Source organism: Myxocyprinus asiaticus, chromosome 38, assembly GCF_019703515.2.
Source record: "Myxocyprinus asiaticus isolate MX2 ecotype Aquarium Trade chromosome 38, UBuf_Myxa_2, whole genome shotgun sequence".
NCBI classification, from domain to species: Eukaryota; Metazoa; Chordata; class Actinopteri; order Cypriniformes; family Catostomidae; genus Myxocyprinus; species Myxocyprinus asiaticus.
The window spans coordinates 9463195-9480333 of NC_059381.1; positions in this window are offsets into that span (position 1 = coordinate 9463195).

The following is a 17139-nucleotide window of genomic DNA, read 5'->3' on the forward strand; positions in this document are numbered from 1 at the left end:
TTTGTTACTGGCTAGCAACAAACACTTTAGCATCTTATATGTCTTTTTGGTGGTGCTGAGAGTTTACAGATCTCCAATCAGTCATTAATCTGATAATCCCACAGTATTTGCTTCAAGAGAAAAGCAATACATTTTTCAAAAATAATGTACCCAACCTCGACCTAACCATTAGCGGCACTTTTCTCCACAATGGTAACCTCCAAAAAAATTCAACATGACAGAAACTCCTCTAAATCCCAACACAGGGGTGTCAATTGCATATGGCAGGGTATGGCAGCTGCCATATTGGCTGCCTGGTCAATGCAAAGGAATATATTTTAATTAAAGGATTAACAGAGTTTGAAATCATTTTGTATCACAAATAAATTCTAACTGACTCAATTCCATACCCGCGGGTTGTTTGTTTAACTGCATCCGCGGTTACATGCTGTCATGGTTTTATGTGTTTTTGTTCATGTTTTGTGTTAATGTCTTTTATTTTGGAAGTTTAGTTCCTGTTTTATAGTCACGTGTTCCATGTCATTTTATTTCCTGTTTCCCTGCCATGTCATGTGATTCCCTGTTTCATGTCATGTGAATTCATGTTTCCCTCCATGTTCATGTGTCTTGCTTTCATTGGTTTATTGTCTTGTTACCTTGTTATCAGTTCTGTCTTGTCATTGGTTATCATTGTCATGTTTCTCCCTTGTCCACGTATTTAAGCCTCATGTTTGTCATTGTCCATTGTCAGGTATTGTGTTTATGTAACGTTGTTTGAAAGTCAAGTCAAGTCATGTCATATCAAGTCTAGTTTAGTTCATGTTTATGTTTTGTAGTCACATTTTTAGTTTTCAAGCTTCATGTAAATAAACTGCACCTGGGTTCTTCACTTCATCGTCATCATCTGCCTGTTACTGCCAGCCATCGTTACAGAATACCTGTCCGCAAAATGAACCAAGCAGTTCAGCTTCTTCGTTTACGTCAGGGGATTCGTCCCCTGGAGGAATATGTTGAGGACTTCTGCACTTTGGCCTCCAGGGTCGACTTTAATGAGATTGCCCTCAAGGACTGTTTCCATTTTGGGCTAAATGAGCCGGTCTCCTCCCTGATGCCTGACGGTTGGAGTACCTACAGCCTGACTCAGTATATCGACCTTGCCCTACTGATAAGCGGTTCACCGTTCACTGTGGAGGAGGCAGATAAAGAGCCAGAGTCCCACATCATGACCTCCAAGCCAGCATCCCACGTCACGGCCACCGTGCCAGCGTCCCACGTCACGGCCACCGAGCCAGCGTCCCATGTCATGGCCACCGAGTCAGCGTCCCACGTCACAGCCGCCGAGCCAGCGTCCCACGTCATGGCTGCCGAGCCAGCGTCCCATGTTTTGCCTTGGCTTGCTCCATGCCATGTCAAAGCCACGCCTGAGTCTGCTCCATGCCATGTCACAGCCACGTCTGAGTCTTCTCCATGCCATGTCACAGCCACGCCTGAGTCTGCTCCGTGCCATGTCACAGCCACACCTGAGTCTGCTCCATGCCATGTCACAGCCACGCCTCGGCCTGCTCCATGCCATGTCATGCCTCAGCCTGCTCCATGCCATGTCACAGCCATGCCTGAGTCTGCTCCATGCCATGACACAGCCATGCCTGAGTCTGCTCCATGTCATGTCACAGCCATGCCTGAGTCTGCTCCATGCCATGTCACAGCCACACCTGAGTCTGCTCCATGCCATGTCACAGCCACGCCTCAGCCTGCTCCATGCCATGTCACAGCCACGCCTGAATCTGCTCCATGCCATGTCACAGCCACACCTGAGTCTGCTCCATACCATTTCACAGCCACGCCTGAGTCTGACTTGACAGCTCTTATTTCACTCCTCCCCAGACTGCACCAGCCTTCTCTCATCTACATTCAAGGAGAGGTGTTTGGCATCTCAAACTAGCCTAACATGAGTGTCCACTGATGAAAATGGACTCAACCATTTTATCCAAAACATCAAAATCCATATTGGTGGAAGAGAGAGACTGCAGAGTTTAAATGCTTGTATCTAATGAAAATGAATTTTGTCAACGTTTAGAAGTACACTAGCAAATAGATGACTATAAATGCAATAGATATAGATGAGAAGCAGCAAACTTTAATTTTGATTTTACTGGATCTTTAAGTATTTATTTTTTAATTAAGAACGCCCTTAAAACACGTTAAGTGTTGCATAAAGCCCCTTAAGTGCCATTTTTCTAAGTAACCTTAAGGTTGGGAAGTTAAAGGGTTTCAAAAAACAAGATGGCTTAGTTTATATAACCAATTGAAGAATACAGTAGGTCAAAGCGATTTATTTCACGATAGAAAAACTATTGCAGGAATACATATTTGACCATCACATAATATGAGAAATCGCCAACAAGCTGGAGGGTGAACTAATAGGAACACACACAGAAATGTGACTAGTATTTTCTGCTCTATGCATCTTTATAAACTGTATAAATGGATGCATTACAATCACATTTACTCAGATAATTGTGCAGATGTGGTATTTTGGGAATCATTCACCAATGGAGCTTGGCTGTCCTCTATTGTTACTGCCATCCATCGTTACAGAATACCTGACCGCAAAATGAACCCAGCAGTTTAGCTTCTTCATTTACGTCAGGGGATTCTTCCCTGGAGGAATATGTTGAGGACTTCTGCACTCTGGCCTGCAGGGTCGACTTTAATGAGATTGCCCTCAAGGACTGTTTCTGTTTTGGGCTGAATGAGCCATTCTCCTCCCTGATACCTGACAGTTGGAGTACCTACAGCCTGACTCAGTATATCGACCTTGCCCTACTGATAATTGGTTCACCGTTCACTGTGGGGGAGGCAGATAAAGAGCCAGTGTCCCACGTCATGGCCGCCGAGCCATCGTCCAACGTCAAGGCCGCCGAGTCAGCTTCCCATGTCATGGCCGCCGAGCCAGCGTCCCATGTTATGCCTCGGCTTGCTCCATGCCATGTCACAGCCACGCCTGAGTCTGCTCCATGCCATGTCACAGCCATGCCTGAGTCTGTTCCATGCCATGTCACCACCATGCCTCGGCTTGCTCCATGCCATGTCACAGCCACATCTGAGTCTTCTCCATGCCATGTCACAGCCACGCCTGAGTCTGCTCCATGCCATGTCACCACCACATCTCGGCCTGCTTCATGACATGTCACGCCTCGGTCTGCTCCATGCCATGGTATTTTGGGAATCATTCACCAATGGAGCTTGGCTGTCCTCTATTGGACAATTCTGTATATATATATATATATATATATATATATATATATATATATATATATATATATATATATATAAAGTTTGTGCAGTACATTTTCATTACAATACACTTCTATAACTTTTTTATTTCACTTTAAAAACTGTTTTCACTTGCAAAATAAACTGCCATGTGTCTTATTTAAAAAGAGACCAAGCTTAGGTCTGTACTCCCAAGCATTCATGAGTTACAACTGTTTAAGTTTACACCCAAATAGAAAGGAATAATAACAATTAATGTGTTTCCATGGCGACACTGTTTAATATATCAAATATCCCTTTATAATGTTACACCAGCATTCTTGGCATTATTCTAAAGAATTTTGAAGCAATTCATGTAAACACAAGAGAGCTATTTCAAAGTGTGTTAAAATTACCTTACTTCCTGCTGCCAGTTGGTGGCGCTATGACCGTGACCCATAATAGCTGCATAAATGTGATCAGCACCCATTACCAAGCATACAGCTAAATTTTTATCAAATCATACAATGCAGAAGATACAAGAAACTTTCTGTTTCACATTTTTGCCCTTAATTTATTGCCTCGCCATGGCAACACCATTCGATATATCAAAAATCCATTCACAATTTAGCATCATAAATGTCTTGGCATAAGGTTGCCTACATTTGGTGACAGTCACATGAATTCCATAGGAGGAGTATTCAAAAGTTCAGGGCCTGCAATTTTCAAAAAATGCACATTCAATCCAAAATGGCCAACTTCCTGTTGGGCGGAGTCATTTTGAAAGTTGTCTAGCTTGAAGAGAACAATATATGTAGCAAGTTTGGTGACCATAGATGAAACTGACCCCACCACGTTTGTCAAAAGGTGGCGCTACAAACCTCCCCAGCTATGCCCATTTGTTAGCTTTTGCCCAGGCCTAATGGCCAACAACTCTGATGTGTGTGCAAAATATCATGAAAATTCAAGCATGCCAAGTACCTCAAAAACATGTGAATATACATAAAAAGGAATAATGACATTTAATGTGTTGCCATGGCATGAAATCCCTAGGAGGAGTATTTAAAATTCCAGAGCATGCATTTTCCAAACAATCCAAAATGGCCGACTTTCTGTTGGGTGGAGTTTATGACTGTCAGCACTACAGTTGTCCAGCTTGATTAGATCTATATATGTACAAAGTTTGGTGACTGTAGCTCAAAAGGGATGTGCTACAGAGCCCCCCGAACATGCCCATATTCTAGGTGGCACTACAGAGCCCCTCTACATGCCCATGTATGAACTTTTGCCAAGCCCTAATGGCTGACGACTCTGACGCTGATGAGTTTTTGAGCATGTTAATTGCCCCAAAAGCCTCCGAAACCTTGAAAAAAAAAAAAAAATCCTTAGAAGAACAATAGGGTCTCTGCACTTTCAGTGCTTGGGCCATATTAAAATCAATATAGCCTACAAACAGGTGAAAGTCCTGTAAGTCTATCAGGAATTTTTATGATAGGACACCATTATTTAGTGAAATAATAATAATAATAACAATAATAATGTTACATTTATATAGCGCCTTACCAGAGTTCAAGAACACTTTTTGTTTTTCATTTTACAGTACATAAGGAGGAATATTCCTAATAGATGAATACTATATGGAGCATTTAAACCTTTATGGAGCATTTTAACTTATTTTTGGAATAAAGTCTAAACCAGTAACCATAATCACTGATGTGGATATAAATGTGGTCGACTTTAAGAGACGGCTAGATGAGCTCCGACGTGAAATCACTTCAGGCCAGGAATTTAACATTACACTCAGGTTTAGGCTATAAATATAAATAAATACATGGGAATCATTACGTGTGACTTGTGTGATACATTAACATAGACATTTCAAGAAATGGAAAGTGTTCATGATGTAGTATCTTAGTTAATGTTACACTTGACAAGCTTCAGATGAATACAATTAATAGAGACTGCAAACAGAGTTGAGACCAAAGCCATCCGATCTGAAATCACAACGTGCACATTTTCATTCATAAGGTTTACACATTAGAAATATTGGCTGCACTAGGGTTGCTTCAATACCACAATTTTGGCTTCGGTACGATACCAGCCCTGGTACCTTGGTATCAGTACTAACTCGATGCTTAGGTAACAAATAAAAAAACCTCAGATTTTTGATGAAATTACACAGAAAATTACTTCTTTAAAAGAACTGCATAAAGTCTTATAGATACAAATTATGCCTTTTCTGTTTTAATTTTTCTGGATTCCATGTTAAATGTTTTAATTAAATGTTATGATCAAATTGTGTTTAATCAAATACATACTGTAAAGCTTTAATCAAATGAAAATATAATACTTTTCAACTAATATACAGTATATAAATAGCTTTACGGTATTAATGAAAACATTAAATGAAAACAATCTGATTATCTGAGGCAAAAGGCTGCCATGGCTGAATCACATCATGCTGATATTCAGTACACTTGCTTATGTGATATTGCTTACAGATAATAATGCTAATAATATAACCATTTAATACTATATTATTGTTACAATTAATATTATTGCGACTGTTTTGAATATTACACTTTTATACAGTAGTAATATTTTTCTGTCGTAATGTCTTCAATTTCACGCAATCAGTTGAATAAAGCTCTCATTTCAGCGGGACTTTTATTTTGAAAGATCTTTGAAGTTCTTCCTGTTTGTGAAGAGTTATATCAAGCTTCCTGTGAATCGCGAGCTGAAATCTTCGAGCTGCAATGGAGAAAGAGTTAATTTGAGAGTTCACAGCTGTTTATACACTAAACACACTGCTCTGTGGCTCTGCAGATGGATACTATTGGACACACTGCATGAAATTCAAGCATTAGCAGTGTGTGTTGTGTTTGTGTGTGTTCGTGTGCGTGCCTGTGTGTGTGTTTGAAGGAGATGACAGGGCAGAGAGGCGCCTCTTATTCATACTGTGGCGCGAAGTGCATGCGACTGTATATTATTTTATTAAATGACACCCTTCTGCTGTTTAATGATCACAATTGTCCATACAGAGGCTTTCTAATTATTATTTTCAAATGGTCTTTGATTTCATCTCTAAACTCACATTACATTACAGTTTGCTAATGGCAGCATACTTTAATTTGGTACCGAAATTAACAACAAGATGATATTGTACTGTTTTAATTTTTAGTATCACAATATTCCGTTAGTACTGGTATACCACACAACCCTAGGCTGCACAGATTCATAAATTTGTTGTCATTTTGGATATGATTATTTAAAATGTCACTTTATCCTTGTGCTTTTTGGATAAGTAGTCATACAAATTTTTTTTTATATTATTCGGATGAATCCATTATTCGTTTTGAAGTCATTATTCATGACTTTCCGAATAAGGTATTTGGCTTTGAGCACATCCCTACTAAAAAGTATTATATGTATATATATATATATATATATATATATATATATATATATATATATATGTATACACTACCGATCAAAAGTTTTGAAACACTTGACTGAAATGATTCCCATGATCTTAAAAATCTTTTGATCTGAAGGTGTATGCTTAAATGTTTGAAATTAGTTTTGTAGACAAAAATATAATTGTGCCACCATATTAATTTATTTCATTATAAATCTAAAATTAAATAATAAAAAAAAAGTTTTTGAAATTGATGACTTTGAACCAATTAATAAAGAAAAGCAGCCAATAAGTGCCCAGCATATAGATGGGAACTCCTTCAATACTTTTAAAAAGCATCCCAGGGTGATATCTCAAGAAGTTGGTTGAGAAAATGTCAACAGTACATTTCTGAAAAGTCTAGGCAAAGGGTGACTACTTTGAAGATGCTAAAATATAACACAGTTTTGATTTATTTTGGATTTTGTTTAGTCACAACACAATTCTCATAGTTACATTTATGTTATTCCATAGTTTTAATGACTTTACTATTATTCTAAAATGTGAAAATAATAATAATAATAATAATATAATAAAGAATGAGTAAGTGTTTCAAAACTTTTGACCGGTAGTGTATATATACAGTATATATACATACATATATATATATATATATATATATATATATATATATATATATATATATATATATATATATATATATATATATTAGGTATGTAATGGTACACAGAAGTCACGGTTCGGTATGTACCTCGATTTTGGGGTCACGGTTCTATACGAGTTCGGTACAACAGGAAAAAGCAACAAATCCCAAATACTAGATTTCTTTTCATTTATTTTGAACAGACAGTAGTGCAAATTACAGTTTGTTCCACCTAGCGGCATTTAGTCCCCCATGAGGTAGTTGGTACAGTACAGCCTCCTTTAGTGTATTAAGCACTAAACAGTAAACAGAATGCACTCTTGCATAGGCCATATTTTTTGTAGGGTTGATAAAAAACAAAAGGTATTTGGTCACAATCAGCTACAAAACTGAAAAGCATCTCTTGTGTTCTAAAAGTAAAAAAATAAATAGAATAATGAAAAATAAAACATTGGGAGAAGCCATTCTTGTTTTGGGTTGGTGCACAGATGGTCTCTTCTTCGTCTGCTCTTTTTCCTGTTGTGGCGGTTAGCAAACAGCGTTGCAGTACCGCGCGCGCCACCTTCTGGATTGGAGTGTGGATCGCCTGTGACTGACACGGATGTATTCTTCGTCTGACTGCATGCACCGAACCGTGACGTCAGTACCTTGATGGTTCGGGATGAATATATGTACCGTTACACCCCTAATATTTATATATATATATATATATATATATATATATATATTTATTTTTAAGTCTATTTTCCCAGCCAGATGTCGAGGTGAAATGTCCAGTGTGTGGTGCTAAAAGAGAGTTAAATTTTCTCCTAAAGTTTCCACATTATTTGATATATGGTTTGCAAAAGCTGCCATCTGGAAGCTATTTAAATGGCTAAACGTTAAAATTGCATCCATATTATATACAGTATTCGGTTATTAAGATTGCTATTTCTTTCAAAGAACTGCTGAATCGAGTCTCTGGAGAGGAGGTGCCACACCATCAACTACGAAGTGGTCATTACATTGTCACATGCCAGTGCATTATGCAGTTAGAGCGATGATGTTCTTGTCATTGCATATCTAACAGAACAATATCACGAACAGCTAATGTCAGTTACCTCAACTTGCCAATTACATGGTATGCTGGTTCACATGTTTGACTAATATAGACGTATAGCACGGCAAGTTCTTTGTAGAAGAATCGAAACATCCCCAATTGCCCGCTCTTACACACAGAGCTCTGTTTTTAGACAACTGTGTGCAGGTGTATCAATAACTGCTATTATGATGGTGCCTGTAATTACTCATAATTATTGTGACAAATTGTTATGCAGGCATTTTTGCCAGATAGTTCTGGTGGACTCCCTCGCCTCAGCATCCTCTTAATTGCACATTGTCATTTACCCTTGACTTCTTCCATAAAGTGGAAAAGGGTGAAGACTGCCACATGCCTTACTAGAGCCATATGAAATCATCCACTCTCCATTGAAAAAAGGGAGGGGAAGCTAAAGAAAATGAGAAAGCTGATCCTCTTTGAATCATCTAGAGTCCAGCATTATAATTTATTCTGAGTACATTGGTTTGTCAAGAAATTATGGCATATATGTGCTAGGTTTTCCCACACACAAAATTCACAACATAGGAAGCATTACCTGTCAATGTCGCTGCAAAAAACAAAACAAAAACAAAAACACCTTAAAACAGCCTAAAATGGTTTGCTGGTCTTAGCTAGTTTAAGCAGGTCTAGCAGATTAAACAGACCAGCCTGCCCATGGTGAGAGACCAGCTAAGACCAGCAAGCCAGTTTAGGCTAGTTTAAAGGAATAATTCACCCAAAAATGTACATTCCGTCATCATTTACTCATATCGTTCCAAAACTGATTTTCTTTCTACTGTGGAACACAAAAGGAGGTGTTAGGCAGATTGTCAACCTCAGTCACCTTTCACTTTTATTGTATGAAAAAAGATGCAAAGAAAGTGAATGGTGACTGAGGCTGTCATTCACTGAAGCTGTCATATCAACATGAGGGTGAGTAAATGAGTTTTCATTTGTTTCATTTATCCTTTTAAGCAGGCAACTGTATCCACATTTTATGAAGTGTGAGGTTACTGTGGATTTACTGAGGCATTTCATAATGTTATCAGGAGATGACATGGCAATGACATGTCTATGAAACCTCTGTAAATAGGCGGTTAAGAAATTTACTTAATCTATGTCCTTTACATGAATTGGGCTTAACATTTCTAATGGTGAGAAGCTTAGCATATCTAATTAATCAGTGTCTCTCAGCTCCTTGTCTCACACAAACAGATTCTACATGGCCTTTTAGGCAAAAAATAACATAATGGAAATGTAATCACATCAATCAGCTCATTTTCTTTTTGTTTTGGCCCTGTTTTAATGGGATTTGTACATGTACATTTCAAAAGTGCTTATCCCTCATGCCCTTTCCATATTTTAAACACTTCACTCAGTGTAAAAAGTGAAAATATGCAGTTGTTGCCTTGAGTTATTTCTACTTGATAAAAACCTTAAAATATGTTAGTTAGTAACCCAATGCAGTCAAGTTGAGTCAGATATATTTAATAATAGTTTTGGCTTGAATAAAAACAATTATTTAAATGTTCCAGATGTACCAGTCAAAAGATTGGAAAGACCAACTCATTTTTTTTTATTTTTATTATTATTAATCACATGTTAGAATAATACTAAGTCATCAAACTGTGAAAATAACAAATTTATGTACAAAAAAAAAAAAAAAAAAAAGAAAAAAGATTTTTGCTTCTTGTTCAGTTTACTTAAAATGAACAAATGCAACACAATTCTAGAACATTTTGTCACAACTTGCTTTCATTGCATTCAAATTCCATTTAAATTTGTAAAATTGAAGTTTACATAATTCATTTGAGTTGGGACTACATTAATACATTTTGTGGTGTTTATGTAGCATTGATAAAACTGGGCAGGGGATTTACATTACACTTTGCGTGTTGAAATTAAGTGTTATTTTATGCATTTTTGAGCAAGATGAGAATATGAGGAGATTTGTTACTGTTTAATGTTCTGCTATATTGATATTTAAAAAGACAGTCTGTCATGCTGGAGTTTTGGGGGTTACCACTGTGGTGAAGAATGGCACTTGTGCTTAGTTTGAGGATGGATTTTCACTTTCAAGTGATACTTGATTTGAGTGCTGCTTAGCTCTATAAGCAGTTGCAATAAAATTGACAGAGCAACAGATTTATTGTCTTTACACTTGCTTACCTGGCATATACTAGAAGTGGGCATTGAGTACATTTTGTAGTCAAGTACTCTAACACATAAGAAATCGAGTAATCGAGAAGTTCAACCTTTGAACGTGTTTTTCTTATTCAAAAATTAGCACTATGCATAAACAACATCTAGATTAAAAAATGACAAAAAAAAAAAAAAATCATTTGCACTCAGTCACAGAAACATACATTCCAAGTCTTCTGAAGCAATACAGTCACTTCAGATAATGACAGAATGTTCTTTTTGGGTGAACTATTTATTTAACAATGTCATGCATCTACAGCGCCAACCAATGCATTGAGTTGTAATGGCAAGATTTAGGTGAGAAAAGCAGTTTCATTATTCCCCACAGCAGGCAAAGACACATCGAAAAATCTAATTGCAATATTCGAGTAGTGTTTTTACTAATCAAATATTTAAAGTTGAACGAGTACTCGATTAATCGATTACTCATTAAAATCCCTTGCAAATACTAATGATTACTAAGATAAATTAAGTTGCGCCAACATAAGAAAAATAATTGAATAAAACCTTAGTAAAACCTTAGTAAATTGAGTTTGAAGAACCTAATGAAGTTGAGATAAAACTACTATAGTACATTGATTTGACCTAATTCAACTAAATTTTTAGGTTACCTGAGAATGAAAGACATTAAATTGCTTGAAAAAAATTAAAAATAAAATAAAATAAAAAAATAAGTAAGGTTAATGATTTAATGGACTACAGTTAAATAAATCAAAGCTATCTTATACATTTAAGAGTCTTAAAAGTAGCCACCCTTTGACTAGATTGCAGCTCTACACCAACGTATGCTGGAAACTTGTTTGCTGCTTTTCCATCACTATCTGATTCAGCTCATCCTTTTCAAAAACATATCTTACTTTATATTGTTGTTAATTTGTTAGTTTTGAAAATAAATTCATATGTAGGACAATATTTGTCTACAAAATTAATTTCAAATATTCAGTTATAAGCCTTTTAAGATCATGAGAAACATAAATTCAGTCAACTTTCTGGTATACTACTAGTACATTTTAGGTTACTCTCAAGCAGCAGTTACAAATTTTATTGAAAGCATTTTGTGTGACCTCACAAGCTCCCTATCCACAATATAATCAGAATTCTGTTGGTATATATCAAGCAATGTTTTGTTACAACACTTTATATTTCTTCCTATTACTGTACATTATAAAAATTTTAGATGCCGTTAGCTGTTATTATACTTGTGACTTTTGTGTTTGTTTCGCTTGCATTCATTTGCTTCGAACACTGGAGGCGCACAATGCTGCTGATCCGTTCATCAGAGCACCTACCGCCGGCTCAGCTCGGCATCTAAAAGGTAAATATTGTTTCAGTGACAATGTTTTTAATGTGGAAGAAAAGTTCTTAATTATGTTCTGCACCCATAAACCTATCAACATCACACAAAGCTTACCCCCTCCTTTTCCTCCTGTCTGGTCATTTCTCTCTCTCTCTCACTCTCTTTCTTGTCCCTCTCTTCTGCCCCTCCATGCCTGGAGGAGCAGGGAGATGCGAGCTTAACGTGTATGACTGATTACTGTAATTCATACACTTTAATTAGCTGCACAAACCATTAGCCACAATTAGGCTATTACAGAATGCTTTGTGGCAGGAGCAAGCCTGAGGAGTATGTTTATCAGCTGGAGGAAGAAAATGGAGAGAGATACAGAGAGAGAAAAAGAGAGAGAGGGGGAGGATGAGCTTTCAGTGGAAATTCACACAAGCGTGAAAGTATTAGCCCGGGCACTGATGCAAGGGTGCTGGCAAATTCAAAAAAGCTAATAATTAGAACATTAAAGCATTAGGACAGCCAATCAATTTCTTTGTTGTCGATAAAATTAAGTTTATTGTTAAAAACAGTAGCTCCATTTCAAAACAGTGAGCTGTCCTGCTGACAACTACCTTCATAGGCAATTTGCCTTCTAAGTCAGAATTCCTTACTAAAATAAAACCTAACAAGTGAGCAATTTGGAAAGTTCTACATAGGCAGCAACTCCTGATCATCATACAAATACAGTAGCATTCCTTACATGAAGCACACAGGATAAAAAAATATTCTAAAATTGTTTCAATATTAAGTTGTAGCAAAGTCTAGATTTTTCTAGACTGATTTCTAAATTCCGATATTAAACACGATTTTTAATAAATTAAGTTGAAATAACCCTGACTGGCTTCAACAGAAGCATGTAGTGGATCGCTACTAAATGAAGCAAGTTTAAAGTCTACCTTTAACATCTTTTCAACAAATGAATAATCATATTAAAATCAATACTCTAAATTAATTAATCATAATAATAATCTTTATTAATTAACCAACAAAAAACTAAAGATGTAGAAGAGTTGTGGTTTCATGAAAATAAAGTGATGAAGTGAATGAATTGAGACACGGAAGTGAGAGCACGGGACTGGAATATTTGAAAACTGTGTCAGAGTTGATTGCAAGGAAAATTCTTAATGCTTCTTTCTTGGAAATATGTTGTTACATCTGAACTTCAATGCATGCGTACTGTGTATCTGCCAGAAAAGTCTCTTTTTTTAGATTACTGGAAAAATTCTGTGCATTGAGTGGTGAGAAAACGACCAAGTAGAATTCCGGAGAACCAGTGACATGCCAAACGTGTTTGGGGAATCTCTTTCTACTCCCTTTTTAAACTTTGAGGTGTGCATATTCCTTCCATTACTCTCTGACTTTTAATGGCAAACATTAAAAAGGTAATCCTGGAAGTTACCATGCTCTTTAAGCTTCCCTGATCTCCCACTCATTCAAAATTAAGACACTTTAGAGCATTCATACATGCACACAAAAAAGACTAAGCCTACAAGCCTACAAGGTCTGTCTTTAAAGGTTTATCTTGTTAATTATCAATTTCCTTTTGGAAAACAATTAAGGGATGTTTACTTCTGGAACCAGACATTTGCGCTCTTGTTGCACATTAAATAGTTAAAAAATAGAAAACATTAAAAAGTTGGCAACTAAATTAAGGCAGAAATGCATCATCACATGCTTCTGTGCAAACTGTCCCTTAATCCTAAAAAAAACAAAAAAAACAACAGGAGCAACATTAATATGCATTATTAATTGGTAAGGTTAAAAATTGTTCCCTCTGTTCTCTCTGGATCTCTTTCCCTGTATCTAAGTACAGTAATGTTGGCGATGACATTCCTTTATCTGTCATGTCCTATTTATGGCTCTGAGCTCATCTGTGTGAGGTTGTTTGCGGTTGAAATAGTGTTGGATCACAAAGGATTTTACTCAGAATCAGGGGGTCACTTCACCAAGCAGGAAAGAGGGATGTTCAGCGGGGACAGTGGTATAGTCAGAAATTTGAACCTGAGGCACATGCCCCAGTGCTCTTATAAATTTTAAAAACCGATCGAGACCTTTAAAGGGCAGGGCTTGGCCTGCTGTGGAAAGGAGCTTTTTCTCTGTTTCAGGCTTGTCAGAGCTAGTGAACTCAGTCATCAAAAGTACCATGGTATGTCACCTCACAGTGAAGCTATGTTGCCTGTGTCCCAGTGGTCTGCACAGGTAAAAGACTTAGGTGACCTTACTGTGAGGAGAAAAGTTCAAGTAAGGTTATCTTCAATCACAGAGACAGTCATTAATGGAGGTCCCTAACTTTCTGACACTTTTTTCAAATGTATTTATGTTTGTTTTTTTTTTGTTTCTAGTAAGACATTGCACCAGATGTTTAATCCCAAGTGAGTTACAATGTTCCGTTTTCACATTTTACGAGTTTGGAATGTGGAAGTAAACTATAGTGGGATAAACTTCTGTAGAGGTACATGGGAGAAAACGGCAAATATTATTTTTGCGTTATCATTTGCTCCAACAGCAGGAAAAAAAAATCCACTATTATGTTTCCACAACCTTCCAAAAGAGGCAAAAAAAGAGATGGATTACAACAGTCAGAATAGAAAAAGATGCCAAATTTACTGTCATTAACTTAGCAGCTGTAGTTGAAACCCTATCACATTAGTGTTGAGTTATTTATTTATTTACTTGTGTAGTTAATGCCATCGTAATACAGCACAAATAATGTAATAAATGTTACATGAAATATCTGAAAAAAAAATAATTGTGAAAATATTAAGTATGCGTGCTATTTTTTCACTTATAAATTAAGGTGAAAAATGTATCCACAAACTTTTTACAGTGACAATCCCCATGTAGCCACCTGAGGTTAAAGTCAACTTGAAACACCATTCACAACCTATTTTATTTCAGTAATATTAACAACAGCATTAACCAATTAGTGTTAACATTAACCAATAGCCCATGTGGATTAGGTAATTTCAAAGGCAGAGCAAATTATTACATTTTGATGAAACATTACGAAGACAATTTTTTTTTTCCTTAGGAATAATGTGTATAGATGAATCATATACAATATGACCAGGGATGAGTATTAAGAAAGTAAATATGGTCAGTTTTGATTTCTGTGTAGACCTTAAGGGCTTTATTAAAGTGGATAACCAGTCCCAGATGGAATCTGTGTGCAGAACTCCACAGAAAACTTCACAGATTTCACGCAGAATTGCAGCATCTGTCTTTATTTATGTTTGTTTATTAAATATTTCCACTAAATTGGGTAGGCTTTAGGTAAGCTACCATTAAGAGTGACTACATTTACATGGACACCAGAAAGCAGGTTATTGCGAGAAAGTGGCGTATTGTGAGAAAGCAGCTTATTGCGAGAAAGCAGCGTTCTTGTTTACATGTACTATATAAGCTGCATACTCTTTACTCCTGTATAGATATAGTCGGCAAGGAAGCCCCGCCCACTTGTGGGGGAAAGCAGAGCCCTGTTAGCATAGTTACTCATTCATTCCAATGAGAAAAATGGGAAGAAATATCCAATATATTTGAAAAACATGATGAAAAGCTGTTGTGTTTTTTTACACTTCAGACGAAGTCAAAAAACCTGGAACTGACTTTTTATCGCATTCCAACCAACACAAATAGAAGCCGAAAGAAGACCACTGTGGCTGCTAGCTTTTGAGTTGCAGAGTCATACTGTTCAGAAGTTTACATTTACAATTTTCACGTTAATGTTTTGTTATTTGATTGGTATCTAAAATATTATCAATAGTATGATAACTGATTTTTTTTTTTTATCATCAACACTTTTATTTATATATATTAATATGATTATTAATGAGTTTTATCCACACATTTATGATATTTTGAAATGAATGTTCACATAAAATAGCCCATATTTAAGGTGAAACCTGTGATATGGCTGATGCAATTTCAATGGAAGATCTCTAATTATTTTTATATTCAATTCACATTCTCAGAGGACAATGCAAGTAAGCTTAAACTTTGGTAAGGTTAAAATAGAAGACATACAATAAAACTGTAAATAAAAAAAAAAACACAAAGTATGGGGATTTAATAATGATGGGGATGAAATAAATTTTACTAACAATGTAATATGCAGTAATTTGCAATATAACTACAATCATACAGTTTTCATTATTGTTTCTTCTGAATAAGTACTTTGTCTGGCAGTAAATACACAGCTAATTGAGATAAGTATACATTCATACCCAGTACTTTGTACCTAAACATTTACAGCAACTTTTCCTCATAAATTAAACACAATAAAACACACGCCAAACCAAATGTTAATCACAATATCCCCCGAGAAGTTTGATTCATTGAAGTATGAAAACCAATATAAGCAGCACTCCACTCTGATCATGTCAAGTTTCAGATATCTTGTCTTGTTCTCATCATTATTTCTCTGCTAGAACCGCTGTTGTGATGATATGATGATTGATTTAGTCTTGAATCCGATCTGACGTTTCTCAAACATACAAAACCACAAATCCAGCATATGGAATGCAATAAAAAAATCAGTTACAGGATTTTTGGCTTTGTCTCAAGTGTAAAAAAACTACACAACAGCTTTTCATCATGTTTTTCGTTGTTAAAATAACCAAATCTATTGGATATTTCTCCGTTTTCTCATAGGAATGAATGAGTAACTATGGTAACAGGGCTTTGCTTTCCCCCACGCTAAACCACGCCTCCAGTGTATGATGCATTGCTGACTGTATCTAAACATGCAGCTTGGTCAGTAAGCAGCTTTCTCCAAAGCAAGGTAATTACCCTGTTACGCTTGTGTAAATAACAAGAATGGTATCCGAGGAAGACTTCACTATTTTATTCTCTGTTGCTTCGCTTTATTTCCAGATATTCCAGAGTTGCTGCTGTGTTTGTTGCCTTACCTCACTACGGTGGCCTGCAGCAGAACTGCGCTTCAATAGTGGGGTTTCCCTTTGCGTAAAACTCTGGGATTCCCTCAATGTATGAGCACATATATGTGAACTTAAGGGACCATCGATATTTTACAGTGGTGTTTATAAATGGGTATAGTTTATAGTGTATGTGCTTTTCCCACTGTACTCACAGAAATGTCTTGTTGACTTGTTGTTGGGCTCCATCCTATGACATTTGTTATTCGGTCTGTTCCACACACATGCGTACTCTTCAAAAACCTGTTAGAACAACGCGCATGTGTTTACCTGGCCACATAAGCAGCTTTCTCCAGGAGAAAC